Consider the following 15,037-nt stretch of genomic DNA (forward strand, 5'->3'; position numbering starts at 1 on the left):
GGGGCCCCCAGGCTTTCACTTGCCTGGATCTGGCTCCTGGTCGCAGTTCTGTTTACAGCCCTGCCTCTGTGCCCGAGGCAACCAATAATGACCACAACCCACACTGTCTCTAACCCTCACTCCGGAGCGACTTCTCAGAACCAGCCCCTTGAATACTCTCCCAGACGTGCTTGATTCCCAGTCTCTCGCTTTTTTTTTTTTTTTTTCCTCCCTTCAAATAGTTCATTATTTTGCATGGAGATTTTGCTTTTCTTTGACTTTTTTTTCCCTTCATATATAACCCGATAAAAGGGCTCCTGTTATTTCAGAATATATTCTGGGACCTATTTTGTGCTCAATTACACACCATCTATAGTTGATTTTCATGAAATTTAAATAACAAAGAGGGATGCTTATGTCATTTCTCCCTTATAAAAGTACACCCTTGAAATCCTCTCTCATTGGAAAGCTGCAGCGTGTCCACAGTCTAACAGCTTGTGTGTGTGCTGCCTCATTAGAAGTGCACACAGAGCGAGGTGTGTCCTGGTCACAAGAGCTAAATTTGCACTCACTGTCCCCAAGTGGAAACAGACTGCCCGGAACGCTGGGACTCGGCAGCATCTGCCACTCTCTGCACCCATGTCAGGCTGGGGACAACCTGACGGGGAGGTCAGACGTTCCACCCCGTGGGCTAGAGACCCAAGGAGAGCACGTGTTCGCAGGAACGGGGGAGAGCTGCGAGTTGACCGGGCAGGATCTCTCTCAGGGCCAAGACATCCAACACCCAAACTGGACTCACCAAACCTCAGGGGCCCCAGGTGGCAACTGGCAGCTTGGGGGTCTGCAGGCCTCATTGCCCAGGCAAAGGAAGGGTGTGAATCCTTGAATCCTTGACTAAAGTCCTAGAGCTGAGGGTGGCGGCTAAGAAACAAGAAGCCTTTACGGGACCCTGGTGATGCAGCTGTTCTGTTGAGCCATGAGATAATGATATTTGATATCCAATTTTAAATTTCCCTCTTCTGGATTAAATTCACCACGTAGGGCCCAGCGGAGAGAAGCAAGGGGAGGGAGTCCCTGGGTGGGGTGAGGGGGCTGCCCAGGGCTGGTGATAGCAGAAGTATCTAGCCTTCTAGAAGAAGGGGTTCTCGTGAGAGATTATGGACTCTGGGAAATAATCTGAGGGTTTCAGAAGGGAGGTAGTTGGGGGGGATGGGGTATTAAGGAGGGCACGTGTTGTAATGAGCGTTGAGTGTTATATGCAAATAATGAATCATGGAACACTACATCAAAAACTAATGATGTAATGTATGGTGACTAACATAGCATAATTTAAAAAAAAGAAGGGCGCCTGGGTGGCTCAGTTGGTTAAGCAACTGCCTTCAGCTCAGGTCATGATCCTGGAGTCCCGGGATCGAGTCCCACGTCGGGCTCCCTGCTCAGCGGAGAGTCTGCTTCTCCCTCTGACCCGCTTCCTTCTCGTGCTCTCTGGCTCTCATTCTCTCTCTCTCAAATAAATAGACAAAATCTTTGGGGCGCCTGGGTGGCTCAGTTGGTTAAACCGCTGCCTTCAGCTCAGGTCATGATCCCAGGGTCCTGGGATCAAGCCCCACATCGGGTTCCCTGCTCATGCAGGAAGCCTGCTTCTCCCTCTGCCTGCCACTCCCCCTGCTTGTGCTCTCTCCCTCTCTCTCTCTCTCTCGCTATCTCTCTCTGTGTGTCAAATAAATAAAATCTTTAAAATAAATAAATAAATAAAATCTTTAAAAAAAAAAAAAAGAAGAAGAAGAAGAAGGGGTCTGCTCCAGATGTAAGCCCTCATTCCTCACATCCCAAAGCCCTGTGCCTGTGCCCTCCTCACAGAGAAACTGAGGTGCTTGGCTCCAGATCATGATCCCAGGGCTCTTCCAGGGTCCTGCTCCCCTCAGGCTCCGTTGAGCCAGAAGACTTGGTTCGGTGTACACTGAAACTCACTCCAGGTCTCCCCTCAAGGAAGCTGAGGCAGGAGGAGAAATCAACCACTCCAACAGGAGCCATTCTGGGTGACGCTTGGCATCTGGAGATGGCCCCTGTGGGCCCAGCCTGCCATCCTGATAGCTTGGAGGAGTGGGCTGCACCCAGGCCTTACATGGCCTGACGCCTGAGAGAGCAGAGAGGGGGTGTCTGCGTGGAGGAACAGCGTCACAAAGACCAGAACAGGACAAGTTTGGAAGGAGGGAAGAGCATTTGCAACAGCTAAGTTTGTAAAAGATAGTTGGGGAGTGTCCCAGAAATGTAAATCAGGATGAAAATATGTATTATTATGGGATTAAGAAAAACTATACAACTATGTCCAAAAGTCCCACACTACCTGGGCCCATGCCTGAATAAGAGTTGCAACAAGAGTTAGTAGTTAAGGGTCCAGGCTTCATGAAATCAACAATGATGGAGCAAATCCTAAAAGTAGAACCAAATGAACCTAATTGGTATTTCCAATATATCATGACCATACTGCAGGAAGAAAAAGAAAACTAATCCACGTAACCAAAATCCATGGTACTTTGACTATTTACCCTCAGTTTAAGGCAAAAAAGAAGTGCAAACATTAAAATCTACTTAGGATGTGTTTTTCACGGTTCTATGAGTATAGCAATTTTCTCTGTATTGCGGGAATAAGCAAATGAGCAAATATATCAATAATGTTGAGAGTCAGATTCATTGTTGGAGAAGGGAATAAAAAAGATGGCATAGTAGGAAGGCTCGAAAGAATTCCGTGAGTTGGATTAGAACTGTACGATTGGAGGGATCGGTTCATCAATATATGTAATATATGCATAGATGAACAAATATACGTATATACACACATACATACATCTTCTAGCTTTGTACTATGAAAACATCTAGAAGCAAAAGCTGAACCTCAGTTATAACGGGCACACTTAATATCTAGATCTTGGTTGCTAAATACAATTCCTTAGTGAAAAAAGAATCTCGCTGGGGGATGGCTGGGTCAGGAAAGGTACAAGATGAGCATGAGACATCTGTTTATGCCAGAAAGAACGATAGAGACAAAATGTCCAGAAACCAGCTGGAAGAGGCCCCCACAAGTCCTACCTGGAACAATTTGAACATCAAAACAAATAATGATAGTAAAATAATGATTGAATAAAATAAGAATCCATGAGTCCAAAATGGTATAAATGGATGCATGAATGAATGAATCAATAAGTGAATGAATAAATGGGGGGAAAGAGAAACATTTCCTTACAGTACAATGCCAATTAATGAATAGAGAAGGAATGGTGGAGTTAGAAAACATTAAGTAGGGGCACCTGGGTGGCTCAGTCAGTTAAGCGTCTGCCTTCGGCTCAGGTCATGATCTCAGGGTCCTGGGATCGAGCCCCACATTGGGCTCCCTGCTCCACGGGGATTCTGCTTCTCCCCTCCTCCATGGCTCCCCCTGCTTGTGCTCTCTGTCTTCAATAAATAAATAAAACCTTAAAAAAAAAGAAAACATTAAGTAATAATTGATACAGGCAAAAATCAATAATGGATGCTAAAACTGCCTGCAAAAGTTTGATGCAAATAAGAATATTTAGAGTCTCAAGGAATCTTCCCACAAATTACTTACTAATTATAAAAATAGTAACTATACAGTGGAGAGTCCTGGAAGATATCACCTTAACCAAACGCTTAAAGTTAACATCACCACCGTTGGGACAACTCAGTATCCAGTGCCTCCTTACCTGATGCATTGAGAAGTCTCACACATCACTTCTGTGGTATTCCTGTCAAAATGTAAAACCTGAATCTGATGGTGAGGAAACATCAGAAACGTCTAAATGAGGGACATTATACAAAATAATTGGCCTATACTCCTCCAAAATATCAAGGTCATGAAAAATAAAGGCTGAAAACCCCACCTGGATTAAGAGAGATTAAGGAGACATGACAACCAAAAGATTCTAGATCGGGGGCAGGAATAATAGGACATTATTGGGACAGTTTGAGGAATCTGAATACAGATTGGACGTTAGGTATTAGCATATGTCAATATTAAATTTCCCAGTTTTGATAATTACCCTGAGATTTTTTTTTTAATGAGAAGAATCTGCCAGAAGAATTTTTTTTTAAAGATTTTATCCATTTATTTGACAGAGAGAGAGAGATTGAGCACGAGCAGGGGGAGTGAGAGGGAGAAGCAGGCTCCCTGCTGAGCAGGGAGCCCAACGTGGGGCCTGATCCCCGGACCCTGGGATCATGACTGAGCCAAAGGCAGGCACTCAACCAACTGAGCCATGGGATTATGTTTTTAAATGTTCTTTTCTTAGGAAACACACACTGGAGTAGTTATGGTAAAGGGCATCTCTAGCCCAGTGGTTCCCAAAGTATATTCAAAGAACCCTGGGGGGGGTGGGGTGAGTGTCCCTGAGAGCCTCACATGGAGTCCACAAAGTCTTTGTTTTCAAGCTATATATTTATGTGAGATTGCATTTTCACATAGTTCAAAAACATATCAGACCAACTTGAATGCAGAAGCAGATATGTGAAGCTAGTTTCTTCTATTAGGCCAGATATTAAAGAGATTTGCACACTCATAAAGCATGTGACCCTTCTCACTATTGTTTCAGAAACAAAAGCTCTTTCTCATTAAAATGGCATAACAGATATGCCTGTTAACATGAAATGAGATTATGATTTCATTCATTTATTTAAAGTTTCAGCTTTATTGAGGTATAATTGACAAATCAAATTATAACATATTTGAAGTGTACAAAGTGATGATTAGATATACATATACATTGTGAAAGACTTCCCACCACCAAATTTATTAATACAGTCGTCCCTTCACATATTTACTTTTTTTCCCCCTTTGTATTCTTTTTGGTAAGAACGATTAAGTTCTACTCTCTTGGTAAATTTCAATTACATAATATGGTTTTATCAACTCTAGTGTAAAATGGTATATTTAGGTCCCTAGACATTATTCACCTTATGACTGAAGACTTACACCCTGTTAACAGCTTCTTTTATTTCTCCCACCCCTCAGCCCTTGGCGGGCACCATTCTACTCTGTTTCTGTGAGTTCAACTTTCTTTTTTCTTTTCTTTTCTTTTTTTTTTTTTAGATTTCACAGGTAAGTGATACCATGCAGTATTTGTCTTTCTCCAACCAGCTTATTTCACTTGGCATAATGCCCTCTGGGTTCATCCATGTTGTCATAAATGGCAAGATTCCCTTCTTTTTTGAGGCTGAATAATATTCCTGTGTGTGTGTGTGTGTATCACATTTTCTTTATTCATTCATTTGTTGAAGGACACTTATTTTCTTACCTTGGCTATTGCAAATAATGTTACAGTGAACATGGGGGTATAGATATCTCTTCGAGAAAGTGACTTATTCTCCTTTGCCTATATACGTGGAAGTGGGATTGCGGGATCATAGGGTCGTTCTATTTTTAGTTTCTTGAGGAACCTCCACACTATTTTTCACAGTGGCTGCACCAATGGACATCCCTATCAACAGTGCACAAGGGTTCCTCTTTCTCCACATTCTTTCCAGCATTTTATCACTTGTCTTTTTGATACTACACATCCTAACAGATACGAAGTGACATCTCATTGTGGTTTTGATTTGCATTTCCCTGATTAGCGACATTGACAATCTTCTCATGTACCTGTTGGCCATGTGTATGTCTTCTTTGGAAAAATATCTATTTGGGTCCTTTGCCTGTTGGCTTTTTGCTATTGAGTCATATGAGTACCTTGTATGTTTTGGATATTAACCCCTTATCAGATTGGTGGTTTGCAAATATTTTCTCTCATTCCACAGGTTGCCTTTTCATTTGCTGATGACTTCTCTTTGCTGTGCAGAAGCTTTTTAGTTGGATATAGTCCCACTTGTTTTATTTTTGCTTTTGTTGTCTTTGTCTTTGTCTTTGTCTTGGTGTCAAATCCAAAAAAAATCATAGGACTGATATCAAGGAGCTTGCTCCCTACATTTTCTTCTAGGAGTTTTATGGTTTCAGGTCTCATGTTCAAGGTCATTTATTCAAGACCAAAATGTTTCATCCATTTTGAGGTTTTGTATATGGTGTAGGACAGCAGTCAAGTTTAATTCTTTTGTATGTGGCTGTCCGGTTTTCCCAATACCGCTTATTGAAGAGACTAACCTTTCCCCATTGTATATTCTTGGTTCCTTTGTCGAAAATTAATTGACCACATATGCATGGGTTGATTTCTGGGCTTTATTTTTGGTTCTATTCATCTATGTGTTTGTTTTTATGCCAGTACCATACTGTTTTGATCACTATAGATTTGTAATGTAGTTTGACATCAGAACATTGATGCCTCCAGCTTTGTTCTCCTTTTTCTTTTGTTTTGACTATATGGACTCTTTGTAATTATGCAAGCAGCCTACTTTGTTCTTAGGGGATCCCAGTAGTTGAGGGTGTGCCAAGACCAATAAGTGTCCCAAAGGGGAGAACCACAGTCTGCCCATGGGTGCAGGCTGATTAGATGGTGGACCCTCAGACAGGGGCTTGTAAATACGTAGTCAGACCTCTGTTAGGAAGAGATGCATAGATGGGTGATTTTGCCCATTTCTAAGACAGGAGAGAGAGTCTGGACAGTGAAACACTGGGATTTCTGGACAATGCAAAAGGGATGAGTGGTCACCCACTTTTTCAAACCATTCCTATGCCCACTACAGGGATTTGGGAAAGGGGAACACATGTATGCCCATGGGAGAAATATTGGGAGCTCTCAGGAAGATAGTCACATCAGCACAGATAATGCCTTTCAGTTCCGGCTTCCTCGATTAACCAGATAGCATCAGGTGATGGCTGACTAGGAAATCCCTGAATCTTAGCGCCCTTGGTTAGTGAAGCTTGTAAAAATTAAGTGCCAGCATCCACTACTTTGTCTGCACACACATGAGAATAATTATAAGCACAGCAAAAACCTCCCAACAGCAGGATCACTATCACACCTTCAGGCTGACCTGGCAAGAGAGGGGTAGGAGACCTTGATGGGGGGCCTGGGGGAGCAGGCCTTGATGGAGACCCAAGCCAAATGCAACGGGAGCCCCAGACCAGCTCCAACAGCCAGCTCACCCCCAGGCTTGTATCGCACACAATTCTAACTCAGGACAAATGAAAGCACCTGCAGCCTGAATTCAGCATGAATCCAAGCATCAGTTGCCTGAAGCTGTTAGAAATCATCATCAATATGGTCTTTAAACTGCATCTTCCTGGGAACTGAAGCTTCCAGACTTGGAGTAAAAAGGACAAAACAAACAAACAAAATAAAAATAAAACAAAATTAAGCACAGAATTACCATATGATCCAGATTTCCACTTCCAAAAAAATTGAAGGCAGGGACTCAAGCAGATATTTGTACCCCCGTGCATAGCAGCATTATTCATAGTTGCCTACAGTGGAAGCAACCTAAGTGTCCGTTGATGGATGAATGGATAAACAAAATGTGGTCTGTACAGACGATGAAATATTATCCAGCCTTAAAAAAGGAAGGAAGTTCTCACACATACTACAATAGGGATGAACCTTGAAGACATTATGTTAAATGAAATAAGCCAGTCAAAAAGGACATACACTTAGGATTTCATTTATATGCGGTACCCGGGAAAGGCAAATTCAGAGAGACAGAAAGTAGAATGGTTGGTTGCCAGGGGCTGGGGGCAGGGGACATTGGGAATTATTGTTTAATGTGAACAGAGCTTCATTTGGGGATGATGAGAACGTTTTGGATGGTGGTGATGGCGGCACAACACTGTGAATGTACTTAACACTACTGTATGCTTAAAAATGGTAAATTGTATGTTATGTGTATTTTACCACAATAAAACGAACAACAGGAGCATGTCCCCTCGGCTCTCAGTCTGTATAGGTTCTTGGTAAAGGTGGGACTGAGCTTCTGAGTGCACGTCCTAGACGGGTCCCTATGACCCAGGCTCAGAAGCTTTCTGGGCTGTTCGATGGCTCTGATCAGACACAGGCAGCAGAAACCCAAGAACAGGTTTCTCCAGAATTTATTGGCTTTCTTTCACCACCTTGCGGGGAGCTGCCACCTCCCAGATCAGACACCAAAGAGCTGAGGGGAACAAAAGTCAGGAGGGTAACTTAAAGGTGCCCTGACCCCCTTCCACCCTCCCAGGGGCAGCGTGCACTGTTGTACTGGGCTCTCCCCCCTTTCCTGCCAGGTACCACGGATCATAAATATGCATAGATAAGGGAGACTCCAGTCCCGTCCCAGGTCTCCAGCTGGGCTCGATGATCGTGGGGAAGAGGCAGGTCCTCTGAGGAGTCAAGCAGAACGCACGTTTCCAGCTGCGAAAGGTAACTCCCTGAACCTCCCCACAGCCATTATAATTACCACGTGCAGAAGGGGTCTTATCACATAACAACTTGCTCACCCCGGGGTTGGCGGGGGGGGGGGGGGGGAGCTCTTACAAGCACAGGGACTGTGTCTCCCTTCATTATTTTCCCAACAAGTGAGTAGAAAATTAAGGTTTGCAGATTAGCAACCAGTCAAGATGTGAGTCCACATCACCTCACCAAGCCCCAAACTAAGACACTCCCCTGGCCCCTTCTCTTTAATAGGAACCTTCCAGCCTTCCGTGAAGACAGAAGAAAAAAAGGGAGAAGCAGAGACGTAAGTAACCTTTCCTGCATACCAGCTCTCCTTGCAGCCCCACCGCGCAGCAACTCCTGGATTAATCTTTCTTTCTTTCTTTCTTTTCTTTTTTCCTTTTTCTGCTCAATGGATTGTGGTCAAGGCCATTGTAACGTGAGCAGTGCCTCGGAGGGGATTGGCCGAGGGGGCTGCGAGGGGCCCCATTCACAGAGGGCTAATTGCGTTTCAGACCACCAGTATTCGGGAGCTACAGATGTCTTCCTTCATTTGCCTAGGCAGCACAATTGGACCCATCTGTTGCATTTATTCCCCGGGCTCCCCTGCCCGCCCCCGCCCGCCCCCACCCCTTCACCCCCATCCCCTCCCTTCCCTTGTCTGCTGGGCCTAAATTGAAAACTCATCAAAATGTAATCCAAGAGCAGTTTGGCTGCCGAGCTGCTGAGAAGGGGCTCGGTGGGAATAAAGGCCCCCCGCCACTTTACACACGGGCCAGAGCCTGGGGAGCCGGGTCACAGGCAGCCTTAGGGGGGAAAGTGAGAAGTTAGCCGGCAGATGGGCTGCTCCACGCGGCCCTATAACCTGATGCCTCGAAAGAGGGGCCCTAGCAACGGGTTGGCCCAGGCGGGAGGATGCTGCGGCCCTGGGGGTGGCGACCCCACCTCACAGGCCTCGCCCCTGGCCCAGGATGCTTCGATTTCAAACGGGGCTGGGGCCAGGGCTCTCATCACTCTCTGACCCCCATCTGCCCTCTTGAGCTCAAAGGGATTTCCAAGGCAGAGAGGGCAGGGCCGGCGTGGCCTCGCAAGGGCTGGGGAATGTGGCACTGGGGGAGGCAGCCCCCCGCCAGCCCCACCCTCCTGCACAGCCCAGGCTGCCTCCTTAGGACGGACTCGGGCTCCTTCCTGCCCCTGCGTCTCCTTCTCCCAAGCGGGCAGTGAGCTCTGGAAGGTGTGGATGGGACTGCTCACCCCTTCATGCTGCCCGAGCCTTCGAGGCTGGCTGGGAGGCTGGCCTGGGGACTCTGTGCTGGACGGCAGGAAAAGCCCCAGCTCTGATCTCTTTTGGGGGTCCCCTTTCTAATACCTGCTTGTCCTGGGCCAGAAATGGGGCCATTATCCTGAGGGGCAGCGGGCCTCTGCACCCTCCCAACGGTCTGCTGACGACTTCTGGGAGAAGGCAGGCTGCCAGCGGGCCTGATGTTTTGGGATCAATAGACCTGAGGAAGCAGCTACAGTGAGGTTTCACTGCTGGGCCCATCTGTGAACTGTGTGCCTCGAGTTTGGAGAGGGCACGCACATCTCTTTGTTGCTGAGGAGTGGCTGTGTAGTTCCCAAACTTTTTTTTTTTAACTGAAACCCATAGTAAAATACATACATATATATATATAATATACATACTTTTTCATAACAATCCAATATACATACAGATATATACCTAAAGCAAAAGTTTCACAAAATAATATTTCCCTCGTCTATGCGATGCGCTCTGATATTTCCTATTCTAATATTCCATTCCATGGTTTAAAATGCCGATCATTTTGATGTACCACATTGCTTTTAGCACCTACCAGAACAGGAGTTCTCAAACCCTCACAACGCTAGAACCCCCTGCAGCCCCCAGACTGTATGAAAATACAGGCCCCTGGGCTCATCCCTGAGAGATGGTTTAGGGGCACTGGGGTGGGGCCCAGGAATCGATATTTTTGTCAAAGCTCCCTCCTCATGAAAGGGAATTCTATTGACAAACTCTGCCCCTTCTAGTGTGTTCTGTGGTCTCAATGCCATGGTCTGAGCTGGAAACAATAGGTTGCCAGGATGGGCAGCTCAAGGTGAGGCCTTCTGAGGTCATCACCTCCCCACCATGTCTTAATTAAATCCTCACCCAGTGAGAATGTGGATGTCAGGTCTGGCTTGGCTGGCTTTTAATTGAAGTGTTAATTTGTAGCTGCAGAGTGAGGGCCCTGCGGTTCTGGAGCCTTCATTTGCTGCCATCCTAAGCTGATTAGCTGTGCTGGGGGGAGAGAGGGGCACAAGCCATCGGCGGGGGAGCTAGCTGGGCTAGAATCAGGCCTTGGATCTGCCTTTGCGGAGAGGGGGGCAGGCCAGGGCCAAAACCTTCTGCACCTGCCTCATCCTGCCCACCAGCCGCCAGGCAAACACCTGCCCAATGGGCCTCCAAGGCACTGACCCAGTTCCTGCCCCCCCCCTCCCCGCCACTCCCCAAGTCCATCTCGATGATGAAGAGGCACCTTTATCCTGTGAGTCACACGCCATTGTCTACGGGATAAATAACCTGCTCTTTAGCTTGATGCTCAAGCCCTCCCAGAAACTGGCCCCAAGAGCATCTCCCAGTGTCCCCCTCTCCCTTCATCCTCGCTGAGCCAGGCTTCCCTCAAGCCCCACTCTGGCTGTGGACTTCTGTTCCAGTCTCTAGCCCTTTGATCTGAGGTGCCTCCACCTGGAATGCCCTTGCCAATTCTCGCCCATCCCTCAAAGCTCAGCATCACCGCCCGATACCTCCTCGGGGAAGCCTTCCGTTCTGTCAAGTTGTCAGGAGCAGGACTTACTGCAGAATCGAAAGGGCTGGGGAGAGAAGCAACTGAAGGGATACCCTTTGCCCAGGCACACAGGGATGCTAGATCATCAAGCCTTGGGAAGGAAAGGATGGCAGCTCTGGGGTGGGCCCGGTTCTTCTGTCCCTTACTCCTTTCCCTCTTGGCCTCTCTGCCTATCCCTGGACATCTGCCTCTTGCTGCTGGTGTGAGTCTGGCTCAGTGGTTGTTGGCTCTGGAAGTAAGTAGTTTGGGCTCAAAGCCTGCCTTGGCTACTCACCAGCTAAGTGACTCTGAGTAAGTGACTTCACCTTCCTGGCCTGTTTCCTCGTTTGCAAAATAGCAACAGCCCAGGCCTAGCTGCCCCAGAACTGGAGCCCTGAGGGAGCTGCATCCTACATAGGGGGCCCTAGCCACCCTCTGCCCCACTCAATACAATGAGGAATCAGAAAGCCTGTGAATAAGCCCCACTTCTCAGCCTTGCCACCCGCCCACCCCAATGCCCCAGGACAGCCTCGGTCCCCAGTGAAAGCAGCTTTCATGGATCGGACAGTTATTGGGAGCCCTGCACTGTGCTAAGTGCTTTGCACAGCTCGTGGCCAGGGCACCATTACCATGTAACAGAGCAGAAACCCGAGGCTCAGGGTGTGTGACTTGGTCAGGCTGCATGTCTACATTGTGCGAAGCCGGAATGGTCTTTTAAAAACACAAACTGATCTTGGGAGCCCCTGTCTCACTCTTGTGCATGTGGCTTCCAGAAACTTTCATGTAAATCCAAGCAAGTGTGTGTGTCCATCCTGAAAATTCACACACTTATTGGGAAATATCACGTACACTATTCTACACCTTACCTTTTTCACACAATAACATAGCATGGGTGTCTTTCCATGTGGGCAAAGATAAGGTCCTTTGTGATGGCTGCAGAGTTCCATTATGTACAAATACTTCCATTTATGTAAGGAGGTACTGCCACGGGTATTTAGATAGTGCCACGTTTTTGCTATTAAAACAACGTTGCCGGGCGCCTGGGTGGCTCAGTTGGTTGGGCGCCTGCCTTCAGCTCGGGTCATGATCCTGGAGTCCCGGGATCGAGTCCCGCATCGGGCTCCCTGCTCAGCGGGGAGTCTGCTTCTTCCTCTGACCCTCCCCCCCTCATGTGCCCTCTCTCTCTCTCTCACTCTCTCTCTCAAATAAATAAATAAATAAAATCTTAAAAAAAAAAAAAAACGTTGCCATAAACCTCCTTGTTTATCATAGTGCTGGGTGCATTTTCATTTGCAAATGACAGAAACCTAGTGCAAACTGGCTTCATTGAAAAGGAGAATTTATCAGTTCACATGGCACGAGTCTGGCTTCAACTACAAGGTCAGCACAGTCCTGGTGCTCCTATGATGGTTTCAACTCTCCCTCTCTCTTTCTCTCTCTCTCTCTTCCACTCTGTCTTCCTTATTTCTTGGCTTTGCACCACTCTGTCTGGCTTCGTTCTCAGAGAGGCTCTCCCCATGGAAGGCAAGATCTATTCCAGGGTCACGTCCTACCAGCTAAACCTATGAGTTAAGCTAAAAGGAGGGTGTTAATTTCTTGTTTATTCCAGCAAAGGTCCTGGAATGGAGTCTAATTGGCCCGGCTTGGGTCACTTATACCTTCAACTTTGTATGCACGTGACAGTAGACCTAGAACATATTCTATTAGGAGTGCAATGATGGGCCAAAGGGAAGGCTCACTTGCAACATACTGAATCTTCTCTGCCAATACCTGGACACCACAGAAACCCTTGACTTCATGGCAGGTGAGGAGGTAAGGGAAACTTCTGGCCAGCTTGTGGCAGGGACAACACAGGCAACTATCCAGTGATGGCTCTCAGGTTCCTCATGGCGCCCAAGTGGCTGCAAGAAGAAGCAGACTCCTGGCCTGGCCATCAATCACTCCTGGGTGCTTCACCCAGAACCAGCTGACTTTACCAGCCTCACATCATATCGCTCCCTTGCTTTCCAACCATACCAGATCCCTCACTGTCCCCTGAACTTGATACCCATGGGTCCTCTCAAAAAATAGAGCGCAAAACTCAGGTGCTAACATTTTATTGGGAATTCAATCTCGGGAGAGCAGGAGTAAGGGGAAAAGGGAGTGAGAGAAGCAAGAAGGGAAACAAATACTAAGGGAGGGCATCATGAGTTGGCTGCTGCTGTCTTGGGAGACGTCCTCAGAGCGCTGTATGAGGCGACTGGCCCCCACCAGTCCAGAGGAGGCAGAGAGAAGAATTTGTCCTCTGGCTTCCGTCTCTCATTGGTCAAAGTTCACCTGTGCAGAGTCAATTCTCCTGTATTTCTAGACTGTGCCACCTGGCCCTCTAGAAAGGAAGACACCAAGTCCCAAGACAGCAGTGTGGGCATCTGCAGTGCGCCCCCACATGCCCACCCACCTATATCATCTTCCGCCTCACAGGCCTGGGGAGATGAGCTGGTTGGTGTGCCTGTGTGGGAGGTCCCTTGGCAGATGATAAGATCCAGTCATGCTGTCAGTGACAGGAGGGACCAGAAACAGCCATCGTAACAACACAGGCTAGAAAGGAAGGCCAGTGTGCAGATCTGAGTAAGCGCACTGTTTTTAACACTTACCTTCCCCAGGTAAGTCTTTCATTCCAAATCTTCCTATCTACTCAACAAGCAACCATTTGTTTATCCATTCACTATGGAGTGCCTACAATGCTCCTGGCTGGAGAGATACAGTGTTGAGTTAGACACACCTCCTGGCCTCAGTCTAGGGGCAGACCCATGAAAAGTGACTGTATCACATTATGATGTTCTCAATATACCTGCAGTTTAAAAAGAGGGCACCATGGAAAGATGCAATTTGGAGTGACACAAAACCCAAAGCAAAAGTTACCTAAACAAGTTAAAAGTTGCTTTTTCTCCCTGGATTTTCTGTCCATGGCTAACGTTGACAGCTCTGTTCCATGAAAGCCTCAAGAATCAGGTTCCTTCCATTCCTGGCCTGTGGCCTTCATCTCATCATCCAAGATGGTGGCACCCGCTGTTCCAGGTGGCAAGATGGAGGAAGAGATGAAGAAGAGGCAAAGGGCACATCTCATCTCTCTCTTGGAAAAGGTCCCTGAAGGCTGCCACGTGCCACTTTTGCTTACATTCCATTGGCCAGAACCTAGACACATGACCCCATGGAGCTGCAATGGAGGCTGGGAAATGTAGTTTTCCTCTTGACCATTTACCCAGCAAAAAATTCTATTACCATGGGAGAAGAGAAGGCAGCCATCTCTGTGTCACAGGCATAGAACCCAAGGAGGTGGCAATGGCAGCAGGAACGAGGGGAGGTTTCTTGGAGGAGGCGGCACCTAAGGTGTCTTAAAAGATGAACTGGGGTAGGCGATTCACAGAGGAGGGGAAGGACGATCCAGACAGAGGGGACACCATGTGAGCAGAGCACAGGGTTGAAATATGGCAAATGCTGTGCGTGTGCACAGGCGTGCCTGTGTGCAAACATACACGCACCCGTGTTGGCAGGCGGCAGCGTCAAGAGCTGATGCTGGAAAGACGGGCAAGCCTCAAGTCGTGTGCCCTGTGTACCCGACAAAGGAATTTGGCTTTATCTCCAAGTGTGGTGTGTCGTCTAAACTGCGCCAAGATGTAGTTCAGTTTCTAAACAGAAATCTTCAAGAGCTGGACAGAGAGAAGGCTGGATGCTGAGTTGAGGGGGGCGGGTTGTAGTGGTGTGTGTGTGTGTGTGTGTGTGTGTGTGTGTGTGTGTGTGTGTGTGAATGTATATGTGAGGTTTCAGAGGTGGAAGGAGCCGTGGTGAAGGATGACCCCATCTAGAGTGTGGCTATGAGAGGAACAGCTCACACGGCAAGAGCTGAGGGTC

At 47.3% G+C, this 15,037-nt stretch overlaps 1 long non-coding RNA gene across 1 annotated transcript in view; it reads left to right on the forward strand.

Moving 5' to 3' along the window:
• Nucleotides 1–15,037, forward strand: part of LOC114209594 (uncharacterized) — a 69,919-nt gene that overhangs the window by 12,417 nt on the left and 42,465 nt on the right. Inside the window, exons 2-3 of the long non-coding RNA XR_003609366.2 lie at nt 8,177–8,312; nt 8,577–8,628. This is a non-coding gene — a long non-coding RNA (uncharacterized LOC114209594). The remainder of the gene's footprint in view (nt 1–8,176; nt 8,313–8,576; nt 8,629–15,037) is intronic.

Source organism: Eumetopias jubatus, unplaced genomic scaffold, assembly GCF_037043125.1.
Source record: "Eumetopias jubatus isolate StellerSeaLion01/CBP00866 unplaced genomic scaffold, mEumJub1_p1.0 scaffold_5, whole genome shotgun sequence".
Classification (NCBI taxonomy): domain Eukaryota; kingdom Metazoa; phylum Chordata; class Mammalia; order Carnivora; family Otariidae; genus Eumetopias; species Eumetopias jubatus.